The sequence below is a fragment of the Arachis hypogaea genome, chromosome 5 (assembly GCF_003086295.3).
Source record: "Arachis hypogaea cultivar Tifrunner chromosome 5, arahy.Tifrunner.gnm2.J5K5, whole genome shotgun sequence".
Lineage (NCBI taxonomy): Eukaryota > Viridiplantae > Streptophyta > Magnoliopsida > Fabales > Fabaceae > Arachis > Arachis hypogaea.
In genome coordinates this window covers 77053590-77078187 of record NC_092040.1, presented here as the reverse complement: position 1 = coordinate 77078187, position 24598 = coordinate 77053590, and the positions used below count along the sequence as shown (strand labels likewise).

Below are 24598 nucleotides of genomic sequence, written 5' to 3'. Positions count from 1 at the left end.
GCAGATGCTGTTGGATTCTGACCTCCCTGCACTCGAAGTGGATTTTATGGAGCTACAGAAGCCCAATTGGCGCGCTCTCAAACCGGCGTTCAAAGTCACCCTCAGGAATCCTGGGCTTTCCAGCAATATATGATAGTCCATACTTTGCCCAAGATTTGATGGCCCAAACCGGCGTTCAAAGTCACCCTCAGGAATCCCAGCGTTAAACGCTGGAACTGGCACCCAAATGGGAGTTAAACACCCAAACTGGCACTAAAGCTGGCGTTTAACTCCAAGAAGAGTCTCTACACGAAAATGCTTCATTGCTCAGCCCAAGCACACACCAAGTGGGCCCGGAAGTGGATTTTTATGTCATTTACTCATTTCTGTAAACCTTAGGCTACTAGTTTTCTATAAGTAGGACCTTTTACTATTGTATTAAGAATCGCGGTAGCTATCTTCATTTTGTATGCTATCGTAGATCATTGGGAGGCTGGCCATTCGGCCATGCCTAGACCCTATACTTATGTATTTTCAACGGTGGAGTTTCTACACACCTTAGATTAAGGTGTGGAGCTCTGCTGTACCTCGAGTATGAATGCAATTACTATTGTTCTTCCATTCAATTCCGCTTGTTCTTGTTCTAAGATATCACTTGTTCTTCAACTTGATGAATGTGATGATCCGTGACACTCATCATCATTCTCACCCATGAACAACGTGACTGACAACCACTCTTGTTCTACAAGCGATCAAGGCTCTAGTGAATATCTCTTGGATTCCTGATTGCACGATGCATGGTTGATCGCCTGACAACCGAGTGCTCGTCTGACAAACGAGCCAACCATTCCGTGAGATCAGAGTCTTCGTGGTATAGGCGAGAACTGATGGCAGCATTCAAGAGAATCCGGAAGGTCTAACCTTGTCTGTGGTATTCTGAGTAGGATTCAATGACTGAATGACTGTGACGTGCTTCAAACTCCTGAAGGCGGGGCGTTAGTGACAGACGCAAAAGAATCACTGGATTCTATTCCAGCCTGATTGAGAACTGACAGATGAATTCCGCTATGCTGTGACAGAGCATATGCAATCGCTTTCACTGAGAGGATGGGAGGTAGCCACTGACAACGGTGAAACCCTTGCTTAAGCTTGCCATGGAAAGGAATAAGAAGGATTGGATGAAGACAGTAGGAAAGCAGAGAGACGGAAGGGAAGGCATCTTCATGCGCTTATCTGAAGTTCCTACCAATGAATTACATAAGTATCTATATCTTTACCTTTGTGTTATTTTCGTTCATCACCATTACCATTTGAGTTTGCCTGACTAAGATTTACAAGATGACCATAGCTTGCTTCAATACTAACAATCTCCGTGGGATCGACCCTTACTCGCGTAAGGTTTATTACTTGGACGACCCAGTGCACTTGCTAGTTAGTTGTGCGAAGTTGTGTAATGCCATGGTATTGAGCTACCAAGTTTTTGGAGTTCATGACCAAGGATTATGAGAGTTGTGAAAAGTAGTGTTCACCATTTCGCGCACCAAGTTTTTGGCGCCGTTGCCGGGGATTGTTCAAGTTTTGAGCAAGCTTTTGGTAACATCAGTGCCAAGATCCGGCAACAACACCAAGTTTTTGGCGTTATTGCCCGGGATTGTTCTAGTTTGGACAACTGACGGTTCATCTTGTTGCTTAGATTAGGTATTTATTTTTTTCGAAATTCTTGAAGATGAATTCTAGAGTTTCATGATGATTTGTTGAAATCTGGCTGGCTGAGAAGCCATGTCTAATCTCATTGGACCGAGGTTTCAACTTATCACCACAAAAGCTTGTTGATTTTTATCAATCTTGCTTTTGGAGCAGTGATCTGCTAAGGCTTGGCTGGCCTCTGGCCATGTCTAGTGTTTTGGACCGAAGCTTTCTTTGAAAGCTTGGCTGGCTGTGAAGCCATGTCTAATTCCTGGACCGGAGTCTTAGACTAGCATTGCACTGATTCCTGGAATTCTCATTAAGAATTTTGATACCTTCTTCCACTTAATTTTCGAAAAACACAAAAAATTTAAAAAATCATAAAATCCAAAAAATTCTTGTTTGAGTCTAGTGTCTCATCTTAAGTTTGGTGTCAATTGCATGCATTCATTCATGTATCTTGGTGATCTTCAAGATGTTCTTGATGATTTACTTGCTCTAATCTTTGAATTCAATTGACTTGAGTGTTTTGTGTGTCTCATATGCATTTTCCTTTTGTTAGTGTCAGTAGTATACAAACTGTTAAGTTTGGTGTCTTGCATGCATTGTTATTTGATTTTAGTTGCATTTTGATTATTCCTTTTTATTAAAATTCCAAAAATATTTTTAATTTGTGTCTTTTCAAGTCAATAATACAGAGAATTGAAGATTCAGAACATACAGCAGAGGAATTGCACAGAAAAAGCTGGGCGTTTAAAACGCCCAGTGAGGAAGGACAGACTGGCGTTTAAACGCCAGCCAGGGTACCTGGTTGGGCGTTTAACGCCCAAAAGGGTAGGATTTTGGGCGTTAAACGCCAGAATGGATACCATTCTGCGCGTTTAACGCCAGGATGGCTGGAAGGGAAGATTTTGTTTTCAAATCAAATTTTTTCTAAGTTTTCAAAATCTTTTCAAAATCAAATCTTTTTCAAATCAATTTTTCAATCAAATCTTTTTCAAAATCAATTTCTTTCCTTTTTCAAAGATACTTACTATCAATTAATGATTTGATTCAACATTTCAAGTATATTACCTTTTCTGTTGAGAAAGGTTTCATGTTTGAATCATATCTTTTCTTGTTAGTCAAGTTTTTAATTTTCAAATCAAATCTTTTTTTAAAATGTTTTTCAAATCACATCTTCTTAACCACATCTTTTTCAAAGTAGTTTTCAATCAAATCTTTGTGATTTCTAATTTCAAAATCTTTTCCAAAAATCACTTGATTTCTTTTCCATTTTTTTTATTTTCGAAAATTAAGTAATGTTTTTCAAAATATTTTTCAAAATTTCTCACTTAAATTTTCGAAAATTACTTCCCTCCTTCTCACATCCTTCTATTTATGGACTAACACTATCCCTTAATGCAAAATTCGAACTTCATCTCCTTTGTTAAGTTCGAATTTTCTACTTCTGTCTTCTACTCTTCTTTTCCTCTGACACCTAAAGGAATCTCTATACTGTGACATAGAGGATTCCACATTTTCTTGTTCTCTTCTCTTTCTTATGAGCAGGAGCAAAGACAAAGGCATTCTTGTTGAGGCTGATCCTGAACCTGAAAGGACCTTGAAGAGAAAGCTCAGAGAAGCCAAGGCACAACTCTCTTTAGGGCACCTGACCGAATTCTTCAAAGGAGAAGAACTCATGGCAGCCGAAAGCAACAACAATGCCAACAATGCAAGGAAGGTGCTGGGTGACTTTACTGCACCTACTCCCGACTTCTATGGGAGAAGCATCTCTATCCCTGCCATTGGAGCAAACAACTTTGAGCTTAAGCCTCAATTAGTTTCTCTAATGCAACAGAATTGCAAGTTCCATGGACTTCCATTGGAAGATCCTCATCAGTTTTTAGCTGAGTTCTTGCAAATCTGTGACACTGTCAAGACTAATGGGGTTGACCCTGAGGTCTACAGACTCATGCTATTCCCTTTTGCTGTAAGAGACAGAGCTAGAACATGGTTGGACTCTCAACCTAAAGAAAGCCTGGACTCTTGGGAAAAGCTAGTCAATGCCTTCTTGGCAAAGTTCTTTCCACCTCAAAAATTGAGTAAGCTTAGAGTGGAAGTCCAAACCTTCAAACAGAAGGAAGGAGAATCCCTCTATGAAGCTTGGGAAAGATACAAACAATTAATCAGAAAGTGTCCTTCTGATATGCTTTCTGAATGGAGCATCATAGGTATTTTCTATGATGGTCTCTCTGAACTATCCAAAATGTCTTTGGATAGCTCTTCTGGAGGATCTCTTCATCTGAAGAAGACGCCTACTGAAGCTCAAGAACTGATTGAAATGGTTGCAAATAACCAATTCATGTACACTTCTGAAAGAAATCCTGTGAACAATGGGACTAGTCAGAAGAAAGGAGTTCTTGAGATTGACACTCTGAATGCCATATTGGCTCAGAACAAAATATTGACTCAACAAGTCAATATGATTTCTCAAAGTCTGTCTGGAATGCAAAATGCACCAAGCAGTACTAAGGAAGCTTCATCTGAGGAAGAAGCCTATGATCCTGAGAACCCTTCAATGGAAGAGGTGAATTACATGGGAGAACCCTATGGAAACACCTACAATCCTTCATGGAGGAATCATCCAAATCTTTCATGGAAGGATCAACAGAGACCTCAACAAGGTTTCAACAACAATAATGGTGGAAGAAACAGGTTTAGCAATAGCAAACCTTTTCCATCATCTTCTCAGCAACATACAGAGAGCTCTAAGCAGAATACCTCTGACTTAGCAACCATGGTCTCTGATCTAATCAAAACCACTCAAAGTTTCATGACTGAAACTAGGTCTTCCATTAGGAATTTGGAGGGACAAGTGGGTCAGCTGAGCAAGAAAATTACTGAACTCCCTCCTAGTACTCTCCCAAGCAATACTGAAGAAAATCCAAAAGGAGAGTGCAAGGCCATCAACATGGCCGAATTCTGGGAGGAAGAAGAGGCAGTGAACGCCACTGAGGAAGACCTCACTGGACGTCCACTGGCCTCCAATGAATTCCCCAATGAGGAAACATGGGAATCTGAGGCTCAAACTGAGACCATAGAGATTCCATTGGACTTACTTATGCCATTCTTGAGCTCTGATGAGTATTCTTCCTCTGAAGAGGATAAGTATGTCACTGAGGAGCAAGTTGCTAAATACCTTGGAGCAATCATGAAGCTAAATGACAAGTTATTTAGAAATGAGACTTGGGAGGATGAATCTCTTTTGCTCACCAAGGAACTGGAAGACTTGTCTAGGCAGAAACTGCCTCAAAAGAGGCAGGATCCTGGGAAGTTTTCTATACCTTGTACCATAGGCACCATGACCTTCAAGAAGGCCTTGTGTGACTTAGGGTCAAGTGTAAACCTCATGCCCCTCTCTGTAATGGAGAAATTAGGGATCTTTGAGGTGCAAGCTGCAAAAATCTCACTAGAGATGGCAGACAATTCAAGAAAACAAGCCTATGGACTTGTAGAGGATGTTCTGGTTAAGGTTGAAGACCATTACATCCCTACTGATTTCATAGTCCTAGAGACTGGGAAGTGCATGGATGAATCCATCATCCTTGGCAGACCCTTCCTAGCCACAGCAAGGGCTGTGATTGATGTTGATAGAGGAGAGTTGATCATTCAAGTGAATGAAGAATCCTTGGTGTTTAAGACCCAAGGATATCCCTCTGTCATCATGGAGAGGAAGCATGAAGAGCTTCTCTCAAAACAGAGCCAAACAGAGCCCCCACAGTCAAACTCTAAGTTTGGTGTTGGGAGGCCATAACCAAACTCTAAGTTTGGTGTTGAACCCCCACATTCAAACTCTAAGTTTGGTGTTGGGAGGTCCCAACATGGCTCTGCATATCTGTGAGGCTCCATGAGAGTCCTCTGTCAAGCTAATGACAATAAAGAAGCGCTTGTTGGGAGGCAACCCAATGTTTTATAATTAACTATTTTCTTTTGTTATTTTATGTCTTTTGTAGGTTAATGATCATAAGAAGTCACAAAATCCATGAAAAAAGCAAAAACAGAATGAAAAACAGGAAGAAAAACAGCACACCCTGGAGGACGCACCCACTGGCGTTTAAACGCCAGTGAGGTTAGCTGTTGGGCGTTTAACGCCCAGTCTGGCACCATTCTGGGCGTTTAACGCCAGAAAGGGGCACCAGACTGACGTTAAACGCCAGAGAAGGGCAAGATGCTGGCGTTAAACGCCAGAAATGGGCACCAGCCCGGCGTTTAACGCCAGAAATGGCACAAAACGTGTTTTTGAATGCCATTTGGTGCAGGGATGACTTTTCCTTGACACCTAAGGATATGTGGACCCCACAGGATCCCCACCTACCCTACCACTATCTCTCTTCTTCACCAATCACCTCAACACCTCTTCCCCAAAAACCCCTCACCTATCAAATCCCATCTTTCTCTTCACCACTCACATCCATCCTTCATAAAACCCCACCTACCTCACCATTCAAATTCAAACCACTTTCCTACCCAAACCCACCCTCAAATGGCCGAACATCCCTCTCCCCCTCTCCTATATAAACCCTCATTCACTCCTCATTTTCACACACCTTCAACACCATCTCTCTCCCCTTTGGCTGAATACAAAGCCATTCCCTTTCTCCTCATTTCTTCTTCTTCTACTCTCTTCTCTCTTCTTTTGCTCGAGGACGAGCAAACATTTTAAGTTTGGTGTGGTAAAAGCATTGCTTTTTGTTTTTCCATAACCATTTATGGCATCCAAGGCCGGAGAAACCTCTAGAAAGAGGAAAGGGAAGGCAAAAGCTTCCACCTCCGAGTCATGGGAGATGGAAAGATTCATCTCAAGGGTGCATCAAGACCATTTCTATGAAGTTGTGGCCTTGAAGAAGGTGATCCCCGAGGTCCCTTTTTCACTCAAAAAGGGTGAATATCCGGAGATCCGACATGAGATCTGAAGAAGAGGTTGGGAAGTTCTTACCAATCCCATTCAACAAGTCAGAATCTTAATGGTTCAAGAGTTCTATGCCAATGCATGGATCACCAAGAACCATGACCAAAGTGTGAACCCGAATCCAAAGAATTATCTTACTATGGTTCGGGGGAAATACTTGGATTTTAGTCCGAAAAGTGTGAGGGTGGCGTTCAACTTGCCTATGATGCAAGGAGATGAACATCCTTACACTAGAAGGGTCAACTTTGATCAAAGGTTGGACCAAGTCCTCACGGTCATATGTGAAGAGGGCGCCCAATGGAAGAGAGATTCAAGAGGAAAGCCGGTTCAATTGAGAAGGCATGACCTCAAACCCGTGGCTAGAGGATGGTTAGAGTTTATACAACGCTCAATCATTCCAACTAGCAACCGGTCCGAAGTTACCATAGACCGGGCTATCATGATCCATAGCATCATGATTGGAGAAGAAATAGATGTTCATGAGGTTATAGCCCAAGAACTCTATAAGGTGGCGGACAAGTCCTCTACCTTGGCAAGGTTAGCCTTCCCTCATCTCATTTGTCACCTCTGTTATTCAGTTGGAGTTGACATAGAGGGAGACACCCCCATTGAGGAGGACAAGCCCATCACTAAGAAGAGGATGGAGCACACAAGAGATCCCACTCATCATGAGATCCCTGAGATTCCTCAAGGGATGCACTTTCCTCCACAAGACTATTGGGAGCAATTAAACACCTCCCTAGGAGAGTTGAGTTCCAACATGGGACAACTAAGGGTGGAGCATCAAGAACACTCCATCATCCTTCATGAAATTAGAGAAGACCAAAGAATCATGAGGGAGGAGCAACAAAGACAATGAAGAGACATTGAGGAGCTCAAGCACTCCATAGGATCTTCAAGAGGAAGAAAGAGCCGCCATCACTAAGGTGGACCCGTTCTTTGATTTCCTTGTTCTTTATTCTTCTGTTTTTCGAATTTTATGCTTATGTTTGTCCATGCTTGTGTCTTGTGATCATTAGTGTCTTAGTGTCTATGCCTTAAAGTTATGAATGTCCTATGAATCCATCACCTTTCTTAAATAAAAATGTGCTTAATTGTTAAAAGAAAGAATTGCATGAATTTTGAATTTTATAGCAGTTTAATTATTTTGATGTGGTGGCAATATTTTTGTTCTCTGAATGTATGCTTAAACAGTGCATATGTATCTTGAATTTGTGGTTCATGAATGTTGGCTCTTGAAAGAATGATGAAAAAGGAGACATGTTACTGAGGATCTGAAAAATCATAAAAATAATTCTTGAAGCAAGAAAAAGCATTTCTATTCAAAAAAAAAATTTCGAAAAAAAAAGAGAAAAAGAAAACGAAAAAAATATAGAGAAATAAGAGTTGTGATCCAAGGCAAATAAGAGTGTGCTTAAGAACCCTGGACACCTCTAATTGGGGACTTTAGCAAAGCTGAGTCACAATCTGAAAAGGTTCACCCAATTATGTGTCTGTGGCATGTATGTATCCGGTGGTAATACTAGAAGACAGAGTGCTTTGGGCCACAGCCAAGACTCAATAAGTAGCTTTGTTCAAGAATCATCATACTTTACTAGGAGAATCATTAACACTCTCTGGATTCTAAGTTCCTAAAGAAGCCAACCATTCTGAATTTCAAAGGATAGAGTGAGATGCCAAAACTGTTCAGAGGCAAAAAGCTAAAAGCCCCGCTCATCTAATTAATACTGATCTTCATAGATGTTTTTGAAATTCATTGCATATTCTCTTCTTTTTATCTTATTTGATTTTCAGTTGCTTGGGGACAAGCAACAATTTAAGTTTGGTGTTGTGATGAGCGGATAATTTGTATGCTTTTTGGCATTGTTTTTAGTATGTTTTTGGTATGATATAGTTAGTTTTTAGTATATTTTTATTAGTTTTTAGTTAAAATTCACTTTTCTGGACTTTACTATGAGTTTGTGTGTTTTTCTGTGATTTCAGGTATTTTCTGGCTGAAATTGAGGGACCTGAGCAAAAATCTGATTCTGAGACCAAAAAGGACTGCAGATGCTGTTGGATTCTGACCTCCCTGCACTCGAAGTGGATTTTCTGGAGCTACAGAAGCCCAATTGGCGCGCTCTTAACGGCGTTGGAAAGTAGACATCCTGGGCTTTCCAGCAATATATGATAGTCCATACTTTGCCCAAGATTTGATGGCCCAAACCGGCGTTCAAAGTCACCCTCAGGAATCACAGCGTTAAACGCTGGAACTGGCACCCAAATGGGAGTTAAACGCCCAAACTGGCACTAAAGCTGGCGTTTAACTCCAAGAAGAGTCTCTACACGAAAATGCTTCATTGCTCAGCCCAAGCACACACCAAGTGGGCCCGGAAGTGGATTTTTATGTCATTTACTCATTTCTGTAAACCTTAGGCTACTAGTTTTCTATAAGTAGGACCTTTTACTATTGTATTGAGAATCGGGGTAGCTATCTTCATTTTGTATGCTATCTTAGATCATTGGGAGGCTGGCCATTCGGCCATGCCTAGACCCTATACTTATGTATTTTCAACGGTGGAGTTTCTACACACCATAGATTAAGGTGTGGAGCTCTGCTGTACCTCGAGTATTAATGCAATTACTATTGTTCTTCCATTCAATTCCGCTTGTTCTTGTTCTAAGATATCACTTGTTCTTCAACTTGATGAATGTGATGATCCGTGACACTCATCATCATTCTCACCCATGAACAAGGTGACTGACAACCACTCTTGTTCTACAAGCGATCAAGGCTCTAGTGAATATCTCTTGGATTCCTGATTGCACGATGCATGGTTGATCGCCTGACAACTGAGTGCTCGTCTGACAAACGAGCCAACCATTCCGTGAGATCAGAGTCTTCGTGGTATAGGCGAGAACTGATGGCAGCATTCAAGAGAATCCGGAAGGTCTAACCTTGTCTGTGGTATTCTGAGTAGGATTCAATGACTGAATGACTGTGACGTGCTTCAAACTCCTGAAGGCGGGGTGTTAGTGACAGACGCAAAAGAATCACTGGATTCTATTCTGGCCTGATTGAGAACTGACAGATGAATTCCGTTATGCTGTGACAGAGCATATGCAATCGCTTTCCCTGAGAGGATGGGAGATAGCCACTGACAACGGTGAAACCCTTGCTTAAGCTTGCCATGGAAAGGAATAAGAAGGATTGGATGAAGACAGTAGGAAAGCAGAGAGACGGAAGGGAAGGCATCTTCATGCGCTTATCTGAAGTTCCTACCAATGAATTACATAAGTATCTCTATCTTTACCTTTGTGTTATTTTCGTTCATCACCATTACCATTTGAGTTTGCCTGACTAAGATTTACAAGATGACCATAGCTTGCTTCAATACTAACAATCTCCGTGGGATCGACCCTTACTCGCGTAAGGTTTATTACTTGGACGACCCAGTGCACTTGCTGGTTAGTTGTGCGAAGTTGTGTAATGCCATGGTATTGAGCTACCAAGTTTTTGGAGTTCATGACCAGGGATTATGAGAGTTGTGAAAAGTATTGTTCACAATTTCACGCACCAGCTATACTTGGAATTCAGGCCGAACCTTTGATTCTTTCGAGTCTTTTTCTACCGTATTTAGAGAATTCCTTGTACTGCAGTACTAGTCAGTCATAGTATATATAGTGAAGAAGACTATTTTACTATGGTAGCGGCGGGAATCTTTCTTGTAGCTAAACTTATTCCTCTTTTCAAAAATTTAAGAAAAAGGACCGAACATTTGATTCTTTCGAGTCTTTTTCTACCGTATTTAGAGAATTCCTTGTACTGCAGTACTAGTCAGTCATAGTATATATAGTGAAGAAGACTATTTTACTTTGCCTTTTTTCAACCCAATAAATTAGAGCAATATGATTATGTCACTGTTTTCAGATTTTAATATCCTACAATAGAAAACAATTATTAGTTCTTTATTGTTGTAATATAAGAAAAATAGTTGGAGAATATTAAGCACAGTAGAAATCAAAATAGGGAAAACGAGATTCTAGGATTCTAGGAGAGATTTTATTTTTTATCTTTTCCTAGAGTCCGATTGTTTTTTGTTTGGGGTTGCTTTTTCCAATAAACGTTGGTTACATTTCTTTATGTTATTTGTACCTGTAACTGGTTTATGGATGAGTGCTCTTGGAGTAGTCGGCCTGACCTTGAACCTACGTGCCTATGACTTCGTTTCTCAAGAAATACGTGCAGCAGAAGATCCTGAATTTGAGACTTTCTACACCAAAAATATTCTTTTAAACGAAGGTATTCGCGCGTGGATGGCGGCTCAAGATCAGCCTCATGAATTAGGTATTCACGGTTTTCGTCGTTCCCATCGCTTCTCGATTGATGATTAGGTCTGGAATTCTACAATGGAGCCTCGCAAATACAATTCCAAATTATATATATATGTGGAGCAATTAGACTTAAATTGATACCGACTCCTCAGAATTTGGTGACTTCAACTCCACCAACAACTACTTTTGAATCTTTCTTTATGTTCAAAAGAACAAGATCTTTTAGATACGGACAATAGGCACAAATCAAGTATATTTTTTTAGATCAGGGAGCAACTTGATGAATAATCACTCCTAAAGGTTTACACCAATGAATGATAACAATAGTTTATTACAATTCAGAATTCTATTTTCTACTGAAATTAGACTCTTAGTTTTTTTTTTCGAAAAAAGAACAACAACAATATCTCTATTATGTATAGTATTCTAAATCTAGAATACTAATAAATGCGATATATTGGATACTCAATTTGTGAGTATATTTAACAAGAAATAGAAATATATATATATATTATTATCTTAGGGTAGGGCCCTATCGATTAGTATTATACAAAAGAAATCCATTATAGACACTAATATAATTAGATCTGCTCTTCATAGACAAACTTGGGATCAATTTCCACAGAAGGTGGTAAAATGATGTCTTGAGCGGTTACATATCCGGGACCGTTAATACAAATAGATGCGTCTCGAGTCCCATACAGATTACTTCTCAATACTATTTGAAAAAATAAAAAAAAATGTTTTCAAAATTCTTCTAATTTTTATGTCTAGGAAACTGGCTTATTTAGTACTTTCTATTTTTTATTCCTAACTGCATATTTACAATACCGATGTGGTGATCAATTGGACCTTTGATTAATTAACATCTCGTTTGTTTAGTGATGTTTATTGACCTCCTATTTCTTTTCTTTGTTTTAACCACAATCCCCAGGAGGTCAAATTCAGCCTTTAAACTACTGTTTAATTATTTCAAATTATTGAATGAATATAGAAATTCTATTTCAAATATTTCGAAATTTTCTTATATATATAATATATATCAATGATTATATATATATAGATTAGAACTATTCTAATAGAATACAATATAAAAAAGAGATATTAGATAGAGAGATTTTGGGGATCTAAAATTGGAAATTCTATTTTTGTTAGTTGTAGTTGGATCATAGTCTCTTACCATAAAAATGGCTGCGTGCGCAGCAGCACCAACTATGAGAAATCCACCAATCCACATGTCTATGTATTCCTCTATCCGTAGAGTACATTGGTGGACGAAATTGTGATTCCTATTTTCTTGTAATTGGATTTTAGAAATTGGCACGAGTGGACACAACTCCGTTCAACTAACCAGCAAGTGTACTGGGTCGTCCAAGTAATAAACCTTACGTGAGTAAGGGTCGAATCCACAGAGATTGTTGGTATGAAGCAAGCTATGGTCACCTTGCAAATCTCAGTTAGGCAGATTAAAAATGGTTTGTGGGTTTTCGAATAATTAATAATAAAAAGAAGAAATAATAAAAGGGATAGAACACTTATGCAGATTCATTGGTGGGAATTTCAGATAAGCGGATGGAGATGCTGTAGAGCTCTCGGATGCCTGCTCTCCTACTCCTTCTACTCAATCCTTCTTACTCCTTTCCATGGCAAGCTTTGTATAGGGGTTCACCATCAACTGTGGCTACTTTCATTCCTCACGGGGAAATATCCTGTGCGGCTGTCACTCGCACAGCTAACCAGTCTGGAGGCATCACCCATGGCTGATGGCTACATCCCATCCTCGCAGTGAAAACTATGCTAACGCACTCTGTCACAGTATGGCTAATCACCGGTTGGTTCCCGCTCCTACTGGAATAGAATCCCTCTTTTGCGTTTGTCACTAACGCCCAGCAGGTTAAAGTTTGAAGCACGTCACGGTCATTCATTACCAGAATCCTACTCGGAACACCACAGACAAGGTTGGACTTTCCGGATTCCCAGGATCCTACTCGGAATACCACAGACAAGGTGAGACTTTCCGGACCCTCATAAATGCCGCCATCTATCTAGCTTATACCACGAAGATTCTGTTGGGGAATCTAAGAGATACGCATTCAAGCTCTGTTGCATGTAGAACGGAAGTGGTTGTCAATCACGCGCGTTCATAAGTGAGAACGATAATGAGGGTAATCTGGCTCATCACATTCATCATGTTCTTGGGTACGAATGAATATCTTGGAATAAGAATAAGAGAGAGATTTGAATAAAAGATAATAGAATTTCATTAATACTTGAGGTACAGCAGAGCTCCACACCCTTAATCTATGGTGTGCAGAAACTCCACCGTTGAAAATACATAAGCAAAGAGTTCAGGCATGGCCGAATGGCCAGCCCTCTCTATGATCAAGTGACCGAATGAAAAAGACTAAAAATGGTCAAAAGATATCTAATACAATAGATAAATGTTCTATTTATAATAAACTAGCTACTAGGGTTTACATGAATAAGTAATTGATGCATAAATTCACTTCCGGGGCCCACTTGGTGTATGCTTGGGCTGAGCTTGATGAATTCACGAGCTAAGGCATTTCTTGGCGTCAAACTCCAGGTTATGACGTGTTTTGGGCGTTCAACTCCGGATCATGACGTTTTTCTGGCGTTTAACTTCAGACAGCAGCATGAACTTGGCGTTTAACGCCAAGTTACGTCGTCATTCTTCGAATAAAGTATGGACTATTATATATTGTTGGAAAGCCCTGGGTGTCTACTTTCCAACGCCGTTGAGAGCGCGCCAATTGGAGTTCTGTAGCTCCAGAAAATCCATTTCGAGTGCAGGGAGGTCAGATTCCAATAGCATCAGCAGTCCTTTTGTCAGCCTTCTTCAGAGTTTATCTCAAATCCCTCAATTTCAGTCAGAATTTACCTGAAATCACAGAAAAACACACAAACTCATAGTAAAGTCCAGAAATGTGAATTTATCATAAAAACTAATGAAAACATCCCTAATAGTAGCTTAAACTTACTAAAAACTACCTAAAAACAATGCCAAAAAGCGTATAAATTATCCGCTCATCACAACACCAAACTTAAATTGTTGCTTGTCCCCAAGCAACTGAAAATCAAATAGGATAAAAAGAAGAGAATATACTATAAAGTCCAAAATATCAATGAATATTAATTTAATTAGATGAGCGGGGCTTGTAGCTTTTTGCTTCTGAACAGTTTTGGCATCTCACTTTTTCCTTTGAAGTTTAGAGTGATTGGCTTCTCTAGGAACTTAGAATTTCAGATAGTGTTATTGACTTTCCTAGTTAAGCATGTTGATTCTTGAACACAGCTACTTTATGAGTCTTGGCTGTGGCCCTAAGCACTTTGTCTTCCAGTATTACCACCGGATACACAAATGCCACAGACACATAACTGGGTGAACCTTTTCAGATTGTGACTCAGCTTTGCTAAAGTCCCCAGTTAGTGGTGTCCAGAGCTCTTAAGCACACTCTTTAGCTTTGGATCACGACTTTAACCATTCAGTCTCAAGCTTTTCACTTGGACCTTCATGACACAAGCACATGGTTAGGGACAGCTTGATTTTAGCCGCTTAGGCCTGGATTTTTAATTTTCTTGGGCCCTCCTATCCATTAATGCTCAAAGCCTTGGATCTTTGCTAAAATTTTCGCCACTTTTTTTTTTTTTCACTGCTTTTTCTTGCTTCAAGAATCAATTTCATGAGGTTTTTCAGATCATCAATAACCTTTCTCTTTGTTCATCATTCTTTCAAGAACCAACAATTTTAACACTCATAAACAACAAGATCAAAAATATGCACTGTTCATTCATTCATTCAGAAAACAAAAATTATTGCCACCACATCAATATAATTAAATTAAATTCACTAATAAATTCGAAAATTATGTATTTCTTGTTCTTTTGAATTAAAACATTTTTCTTTTAAGAGAGGTGAAGGACTAATGGATTTTATTTATAGCTTTAAGGCATGGTTTACATACTAATGATCATGAAGTAGAGACACAAAAACATAGATAAATATAATACTTAAAAACCGAAAACAGAAAGAAAATAAAGAACAAGGAATGAATCCACCTTTAGTGGCGTCTTCTTCTTGAAGGACCAATGATGTTCTTCAATTCTTCTATGTCCCTTCCTTGCCTTTGTTGCTCCTCCCTCATAGCTCTTTGATCTTCTCTTATTTCTTGGAGAGTGAGGGCGTGTTCATGGTGTTCCACCCTTAGTTGTTCAACATTATGGCTCAAGTCTTCTAAGGAGGTACTGAGTTGCTCCCAATAGTTGTTGGGAGGAAAGTGCATTCCATGAGGCATTTGTTGATGATGAACTTCCTCATGTTCTCCTTGGGGGCCGTGAGGAACTTCCCTTGTTTGCTCCATCCTTTTCTTGGTGATGGGCTTGTCTTCTTCAATGGAGACATCTCCATCTATGATAACTCCGGCTGAATAACATAGATGGCATATGAGGTGGGGGAAGGCTAGCCGTGCCAAGTATGAAGGCTTGTCAGCTATTTTGTAGAGTTCATTGGAGATGACTTCATGAACTTCCACTTCTTCTCCAATCATGATGCTATGAATCATGATGGCCCGATCCACAGTAACTTCAGATCGGTTGCTTGTAGGGATGATGGATCTTTGGATGAACTCCAACCATCCTCTAGCTACAGGCTTGAGGTCCAGTCTTCTTAGTTGGACCGGTTTGCCTTTGGAGTCTACTCTCCATTGTGCGCCTTCCACACAAATGTCCATTAGGACTTGGTCCAACCTTTGATTGAAGTTGACCCTTCTTGTGTAGGGGCGTTCATCACCTTGCATCATGGGTAGATGAAACGCCAACCTCACATTTTCCGGACTGAAATCTAAGTATTTCCCCCGAACCATTGTAAGATAGTTCTTTGGATTCGGGTTCATACTTTGATCATGGTTCCTTGTGATCCATGCATTAGCATAGAACTCTTGAACCATCAATATTCCGACTTGTTGCATGGGGTTGGTTATGACTTCCCACCCTCTTCTTTGAATTTCATGTCGGATTTCCGGATACTCATTCTTTTTGAGCTTGAAGGGGACCTCGGGGATCACCTTCTTCTTTGCCACAACATCATAGAAGTGGTCTTGGTGGCTCTTGGAGATGAATCTCTCCTTCTCCCATGACTCGGAAGTGGAAGCTTTTGCCTTCCCTTTTCCTTTTCTTGAGGAAAATCCGGTCTTGGGTGCCATTGATGGTGAATGAAAAATAAAAAGCTTAGGCTTTTTACCACACCAAACTTAAAATTTGCTCGTCCTCGAGCAAAAAAGAAAAGAAGAGTAGAAGAAGAAGAAGAGAATATGGGAAGAGAGGGAGAAGAGGGGTTCGGCTATAGGAGAGAAGAAGGGGTTTGTGTTGTGTGAAAATGAAGAAGAAAGGAGAGGTATTTATAGGGAGGGGGGAAGGGTAGGTTTCGGCCATTTTGGGTGGGAAAGGGTGGGAAATTGAATTTGAATGTAGTGGGGGTAGGTGGGGTTTATGGGGAAGAGGAGGTTGATGTGAATGGTGCATGGGGTAATTGGGAAGGGGAATTGAGGTGATTGGTGAAGGGTATTGGGAATTGTGACATGGATATTCAAATCACAAAAATAGGATTAAGAGGGAAGGTGAGAATAGGGTAGGTGGGGATCCTGTGGGGTCCACAGATCCTGTGGTGAAAAGAAATACCATTCCTTCACCCTATAGGCGTGTAAATTGCCTTCATGCACCATTCTGGCGTTCAAACGCCCATTGGTGCATGTTCTGGGCGTTAAACGCCCATGTGATGCTTGTTTCTGGCGTTGAACGCCAGTTTCAAGCTTGTTTCTGGCGTTCAGCGCCAGATTGTCCTCTGTGTGCGCATCCTGGCGTTAAACGCCAGGATGTAGCTTGTTTTGGGCGTTCAGCGCCAGAAAGATGCTCTGTTCTGGCGTTGAACGCCAGCAAGATGCATCTTCTGGGCGTTGAACGCCGGCCCGTGCGTCCTCCAGGGTGAAAATTTTTTTTCTTCTGTTTTTGACTCTATTTTTAATTTCTTTGATTTTTTCGTGACTCCTCATGATCATGTACCTAATTCAACACAAAAATAACACCAAAACAAAATAAAATAAAATTAGATAAATAAAATTGGGTTGCCTCCCAACAAGCGCTTCTTTAATGTCAATAGCTTGACAGTGGCTCTCATGGAGCCACAGAGTGATCAAGTCAATGTTGTCTCCACACCAAACTTAGAGTTTGGATATGGAGTTTGAACACCAAACTTAGAGTTTGGTTGTGGCCTCACAACACTAAACTTAGAGTTTGACTGTGTGGGCTCTTCTTGACTCTGAATTGAGAGAAGCTCTTCATGCTTGCTTTCTTTTGTCACAGAGGGATTTCCATGTGCTTGAAACACAAGGTATTCCCCATTCAATTGAAGGACTAACTCTCCTCTGTTGACATCTATCACAGCTCCTGCTGTGGCTAGGAAAGGTCTTCCTAGGATGATGCATTCATCATCTTCCTTCCTAGTGTCTAGGATAATGAAATCAGTAGGGATGTAAAGGCCTTCAACCTTTACTAGCACGTCCTCTACCATTCCATAAGCTTTTCTTATGGATTTATCTGCCAATTGTAATGAGAACAAGGCAGGTTGTACCTCAATGATTCCCAGCTTCTCCATTACAGAGAGTGGCATAAGGTTTATTCCTGACCCAAGATCACATAGAGCTTTTTCAAAGCTCATGGTGCCAATGGTGCAAGGTATTAAGAACTTGCCAGGATCTTGTCTCTTTTGAGGTAGAGTTTCCTGAATCCAAGTATCCAAATCACTAATGAACAAGGGAGGTTCACTTTCCCAAGTCTCATTACCAAACAGCTTGGCATTCAGTTTCATGATAGCTCCTAAATATTGAGCAACTTGCTCTTCAGTCACAACTTCATCCTCTTCAGAGGAGGAATATTCTTCAGAGCTCATGAATGGCAGAAGAAGATTTAAAGGAATCTCTATGGTCTCTGTATGAGCCTCAGATTCCTCAGGATCCTTAATAGGAAGCTCCTTCTTGCTTGAAGGACGTCCCAGGAGGTCTTCCTTACTGGGATTTTCGTCCTCCTCCTCCTTGATGCATTCGGCCATGTTGACTAAGTCAATGGCTTTGCACTCTCCTTTTGGATTCTCTTCTGTATTGCTTGGGAGAGTACTGGGAGGAGTTTCAATAACTTTCTTACTCAGCTGGCCTACTTGTGCCTCCAAATTTCTAATGGAGGATCTGGTTTCATTCATGAAACTGAAAGTGGCCTTTGACAGATCAGAGACTATATTAGCTAAATTAGAATTATTTTGTTCAGCATTCTCTGTCTGTTGCTGAGAAGATGATGGATATGGCTTACTATTATTCAGCCTATTGCGTCCACCATTATTAAAGCCTTGTTGAGGCTTTTGTTGATCCTTCCAGGAGAAATTTGGGTGATTTCTCCATGATGGGTTATAAGTGTTTCCATAAGGTTCACCCAAATAATTAACCTCTGCCATGGCAGGGTTCTCAGGATCATAGGCTTCTTCAGAAGCTGCCTCTCTAGTAATGTTGGATGCATGTTGCAATCCATTCAGATTTTGAGAGATTATGTTGACCTGTTGAGTCAACATTTTGTTCTGAGCCAATATGGCATTCAGAGCATCAATTTCAAGAACTCCTTTCTTCTGAGGTATCCCATTATTCACAGAATTCCTCTCAGAGGTATACATGAACTGGTTGTTAGCAACCATGTCAATGAGTTCTTGAGCCTCTTCAGGCGTTTTCTTCAGGTGAATAGATCCACCTGCAGAATGATCCAGTGACATTTTCGAAAATTCAGAGAGACCATAATAGAATATATCTAACATGGTCCATTCTGAAAACATGTCAGATGGACATCTCTTGGTCAGCTGCTTGTATCTTTCCCAAGCTTCATAGAGGGATTCACCATCTTTTTGTTTGAAGGTTTGAACATCCACTCTCAGCTTGCTCAGCTTTTGAGGAGGGAAGAACTTATCTAAGAAGGCAGTGACCAGCTTATCCCAGGAGTTCAGGCTATCCTTAGGTTGTGAATCCAACCATATTCTAGCTCTGTCTCTTACAGCAAAAGGGAAAAGCATGAGTCTGTAGACTTCAGGATCAACTCCATTCGTCTTTACAGTCTCACAGATCTGCAAGAATTCAGTTAAAAACTGATAAGGATCTTCAGATGGAAGTCCATAAAACTTGCAGTTTTGTTGCATTAATGCAACTAGTTGAGGCTTAAGCTCAAAGTTATTGGCTCCAATGGCAGGAATGGAGATGCTTCTTCCATCAAATTTGGATGTTGGTTTTGTGAAGTCACCAAGCATTCTCCTTGCATTATTATCATTATTATTTGCGGCTGCCATCTCCTTCTCCTGTTCGAAAATTTCTGAAAGGTTATTTCTTGATTGTTGTAATTTAGCTTCTCTTAATTTTCTCTTCAGAGTCCTTTCAGGTTCTGGATCAGCTTCAACAAGAGTGCCTTTATCCTTGTTCCTGCTCATAAGAAAGAGAAGAAAACAAGAAAAGAAAAAGGAATCCTCTATGTCACAGTATAGAGATTCCCTTATGTTAGTAGAAGAAGAAAGGGGTAGAAGAAAGAAGGAGGATGGATTCGGATTTTTAGATGAAGAGAGGTGAAGAGAAGTGTTAGTAATTAATTAATTAAATAGAATAAGAGAAGAGAAAGAAATTTTCGAAAATAAGTTTTGAAAAAGAGGTTAGTAATTTTCGAAAATCAAAAAATATAATTAAAGTTAAAATTTAAAACAAAAAGAATTTTTGAAAAAGAGAGGGATAATTTTCGAAAATTAGAGAGGGAAAAGTAGTTAGGTGGTTTTGAGAAAGATAAGAAACAAACAAAAAGTTAGTTGGTTGATTGAAAAAGATTTGAAATCAAATTTTGAAAAAGATAAGAAGATAAGAAGTTAGATAAGATATTTTGAAATCAAATTTTGAAAAAGATAAAATTTTTGAAAAAGATAAGATAAAAGATAGAAAGATATATTTTGAAAAAGATATTTTGAAAAAGATTTAATTTTTAAAAAGACTTAACTAACAAGAAACTACAAGATAAGATTCTAGAACTTAAAGATTGAACCTTTCTTAACAAGAAAGTAACAAACTTCAAATTTTTGAACCAATCACATTAATTGTTAGCTAATTTTCGAAAATTAGATGTAAAAGATAAGAAAAAGATTTTGAAAATATTTTGAAAAAGATTTTTGAAATTTTCGACAATTATATAAAAATGAAAAAGATATGATTTTTGAAAAAGATTTTGAAAAGATAAGATTTTTAAAATTGAAATTTTGACTTGACTTGTAAGAAACAACTAATTTTAAATTTTTTTTTTTTTGACCAAGTCAACCCAAAATTTCAAAATTTTGGAGGGAAATAAGGAAAAGATATTTTTGAAATCAAATTTTGAATGAAAAACACAAAAATGACCCAAAACATGAAAATTTTGGATCAAGACACAAGATGCATGCAAGAATGCTATGAATGTCAAGATGAACACCAAGAACACTTTGAAGATCATGATGAACATCAAGAACATATTTTTGAAAAATTTTTGATGCAAAGAAAACATGCAAGACACCAAACTTAGAAATCTTTAATGCATGGAAAATATGAATGCAAAGATGCACAAGAAAAACAAGAAAAGACACAAAACAAGAAATCATCAAGATCAAACAAGAGGACTTATCAAGAACAACTTGAAGATCATGAAGAACACTATGAATGCATGAGATTTTCGAAAAATGCAAGAAAACATTTTTAAAAGCATGCAAATGACACCAAACTTAAAATTTGACTCAAGACTCAAACAAGAAGCATAAAATATTTTTGATTTTTATGATTTTCTAATTTTTTTGTATTTTTATTAATTTTTTCGAAAATAAAGTTGGAGAAAACGAAAAAGAAAAGAGAAAAATTTTGAAAAAGATTTTTGAAAAGAAAATTACCTAATCTGAGCAACAAGATGAACCGTCAGTTGTCCATACTCGAACAATCCCCGGCAACGGCGCCAAAAACTTGGTGGACGAAATTGTGATTCCTATTTTCTTGTAATTGGATTTTAGAAATTGGCATGAGTGGACACAACTCCGTTCAACTAACCAGCAAGTGTACTGGGTCGTCCAAGTAATAAACCTTACGTGAGTAAGGGTCGAATCCACAGAGATTGTTGGTATGAAGCAAGCTATGGTCACCTTGCAAATCTCAGTTAGGCAGATTAAAAATGGTTTGTGGGTTTTCGAATAATTAATAATAAAAATAAGAAATAATAAAAGGGATAGAACACTTATGCAGATTCATTGGTGGGAATTTCAGATAAGCGGATGGAGATGTTGTAGAGCTCTCGGACGCCTGCTCTCCTACTCCTTCTACTCAATCCTTCTTACTCCTTTCCATGGCAAGCTTTGTATAGGGGTTCACCATCAACTGTGGCTACTTTCATTCCTCACGGGGAAATATCCTGTGCGGCTGTCACTCGCACAGCTAACCAGTCTGGAGGCATCACCCATGGCTGATGGCTACATCCCATCCTCGCAGTGAAAACTATGCTAACGCACTCTGTCACAGTACGGCTAATCACCGGTTGGTTCCCGCTCCTACTGGAATAGAATCCCTCTTTTGCGTTTGTCACTAACGCCCAGCAGGTTAAAGTTTGAAGCACGTCACGGTCATTCATTACCAGAATCCTACTCGGAGCACCACAGACAAGGTTGGACTTTCCGGATTCCCAGGATCCTACTCGGAATACCACAGACAAGGTGAGACTTTCCGGACCCTCATAAATGCCGCCATCTATCTAGCTTATACCACGAAGATTCTGTTGGGGAATCTAAGAGATACGCATTCAAGCTCTGTTGCATGTAGAACGGAAGTGGTTGTCAATCACGCGCGTTCATAAGTGAGAATGATAATGAGGGTAATCTGGCTCATCACATTCATCATGTTCTTGGGTACGAATGAATATCTTGGAATAAGAATAAGAGAGAGATTTGAATAAAAGATAATAGAATTTCATTAATACTTGAGGTACAGCAGAGCTCCACACCCTTAATCTATGGTGTGCAGAAACTCCACCGTTGAAAATACATAAGCAAAGAGTTCAGGCATGGCCGAATGGCCAGCCCTCTCTATGATCAAGTGACCGAATGAAAAAGACTAAAAATGGTCAAAAGATATCTAATACAATAGATAAATGTTCTATTTATAATAAACTAGCTACTAGGGTTTACATGAATAAGTAATTGATGCATAAATTCACTTCCGGGGCCCACTTGGTGTATGCTTGGGCTGAGCTTGATGAATTCACGAGCTAAGGCATTTCTTGGCGTCAAACTCCAGGTTATGACGTGTTTTGGGCGTTCAACTCCGGATCATGACGTTTTTCTGGCGTTTAACTTCAGACAGCAGCATGAACTTGACGTTTAACGCCAAGTTACGTCGTCATTCTTCGAATAAAATATGGACTATTATATATTGTTGGAAAGCCCTGGGTGTCTACTTTCCAACGCCGTTGAGAGCGCGCCAATTGGAGTTCTGTAGCTCCAGAAAATCCATTTCGAGTGCAGGGAGGTCAGATTCCAACAGCATCAGCAGTCCTTTTGTCAGCCTTCTTCAGAGTTTAGCTCAAATCCCTCAATTTCAGTCAGAATTTACCTGAAATCACAGAAAAACACACAAACTCATAGTAAAGTCCAGAAATGTGAATTTATCATAAAAACTAATGAAAACATCCCTAATAGTAGCTTAAACTTACTAAAAACTACCTAAAAACAATGCCAAAAAGCGTATAAATTATCCGCTCATCATACATCGAATGTACAGAAATGGCTCTAACAGAGTTTCTGTTATTCGTATTAACAGCTACTCTAGGAGGAATGTTTTTATGCGGCTACCTCTGGGGGTAAGAAAATCATGATCGGGCTAGCGGACCCAAAGCTATGGAACTTGGGTGTGGGTATTTTGTCGAAATGGAATGGCCTTACCTTACTGTTTTCTTAAAAAAGAAACAAAATTTTCGTAAATAGTGGATATTTCTAAATAAAAAAACTATGTCCTAAGCTTTAGCTTTTAATCCGCATATTTTTACCCTTCGTAATTCTTCCTCAGCCAGGCTTGTGCAGAATAGCAGAACAAGTAAAGTATTTGTAGCATAGCAAAAACAAAAATGCCTTCCTCGTCATTAATATGTTTGCTCGCGGCAATTGTAGCCTCTCGGGAGAATTGATGACTGCATCAAAGATGCACTTGCTATTGCTAATACTAGTACATCGGAGAATTCTGAATTGGTTAGTTTAAATAGCCCGGACTGTGGAACAAGGGAGTATCCCGAACCTACACCGAGGTATTGACGGCGATTCTCAAATATCGCAGAACCGAACGGGATACGATGAGATAGAATGCAATAGAGACAAACAAAAGACAGGGGGAACGGGTTACCTACTTTTAACGGTCAAAGCGAACCCAACCCTTTCATTTCGAATTCAAGAATTCGGAATGAACCAAACCTCCCCAAGTAGGATTCGAACCTACGACCAGTTAGTTAACAGCCGACCGCTCTACCACTGAGCTACTGAGGAACAACGGGAAATTTGATCTCATAGAGTTCACATTAGCTAAAACTTATTTGTTTTTGTTCCTTTCTATCACAGCAAGATGGACTTTGCCTAGGCTAAGAATGGACCAATTATTAAATCTTGGGTGGAAATTTCTTTTACCTATTTCTCTCGGCAATCTATTATTAACAACTTCGTCTCAACTATTTTCACTGTAAAATATGGATCCTCTAGATTTGTAACTTGTCGCAAACAAGAGAAAGAAACAAAAAAACTATTTCATAGATATTCACGATATGTTCCTTATGGTAACTGGGTTCATGAATTATGGTCAACAAACAATCCGAGCTGCAAGATACATTGGTCAAAGTTTCATGATTACCTTATCCCACGCAAATCGTTTACCCGTAACTATTCAATATCCTTATGAAAAATTAATTACATCAGAACGTTTTCGCGGTCGAATCCATTTTGAATTTGATAAATGCATTGCTTGTGAAGTATGTGTTCGTGTATGTCCTATAGATTTACCCGTTGTTGATTGGAAACTGGAAACAGATATTCGAAAGAAACGTTTGCTTAATTACAGTATTGATTTCGGAATTTGTATATTTTGTGGTAATTGTGTTGAGTATTGTCCAACAAATTGTTTATCAATGACTGAAGAATATGAACTTTCAGTTTATGATCGTCATGAATTGAATTATAATCAAATTGCTTTAGGCCGATTACCAATGTCAGTAATTGATGATTATACAATTCGAACTATTCTAAATAAAAAATAATAGGATATAATAAAATCGTTTTATTTATTTATAAGAATTCAATATTAATATATAAATATAAATCATATTAGATTTCACATTATTCTGTTTCATATATCATATATATAAATAGATATGAAACAGAATAATATAAATTTGAAAAATAATAAGATTAAATAGAAAAAAAACTATTCCATATTTTCAAAATAAATTTATTATTATTAAAATATTCTTTTATTCTATCTATTTCATTTCGATATCTGTTCTATAACTATTCTATAACTATATATCTATATAGTTAGACTT

The 24598-nt window shown here is 39.0% G+C and overlaps 2 non-coding genes across 2 annotated transcripts; both read right to left on the bottom strand.

Annotated features, from left to right (window-relative positions):
- Positions 1 to 3751: 3751 nt before the first annotated feature.
- On the bottom strand, positions 3752 to 3859 carry LOC112804739 (small nucleolar RNA R71). Its single transcript, XR_003203355.1, has one exon. It is a non-coding gene; the product is annotated as a small nucleolar RNA R71 (small nucleolar RNA).
- A 19621-nt stretch (positions 3860 to 23480) lies between these two features.
- On the bottom strand, positions 23481 to 23552 carry TRNAN-GUU (transfer RNA asparagine (anticodon GUU)). Its single transcript has one exon. It is a non-coding gene; the product is annotated as a tRNA-Asn (tRNA).
- Positions 23553 to 24598: the final 1046 nt, after the last annotated feature.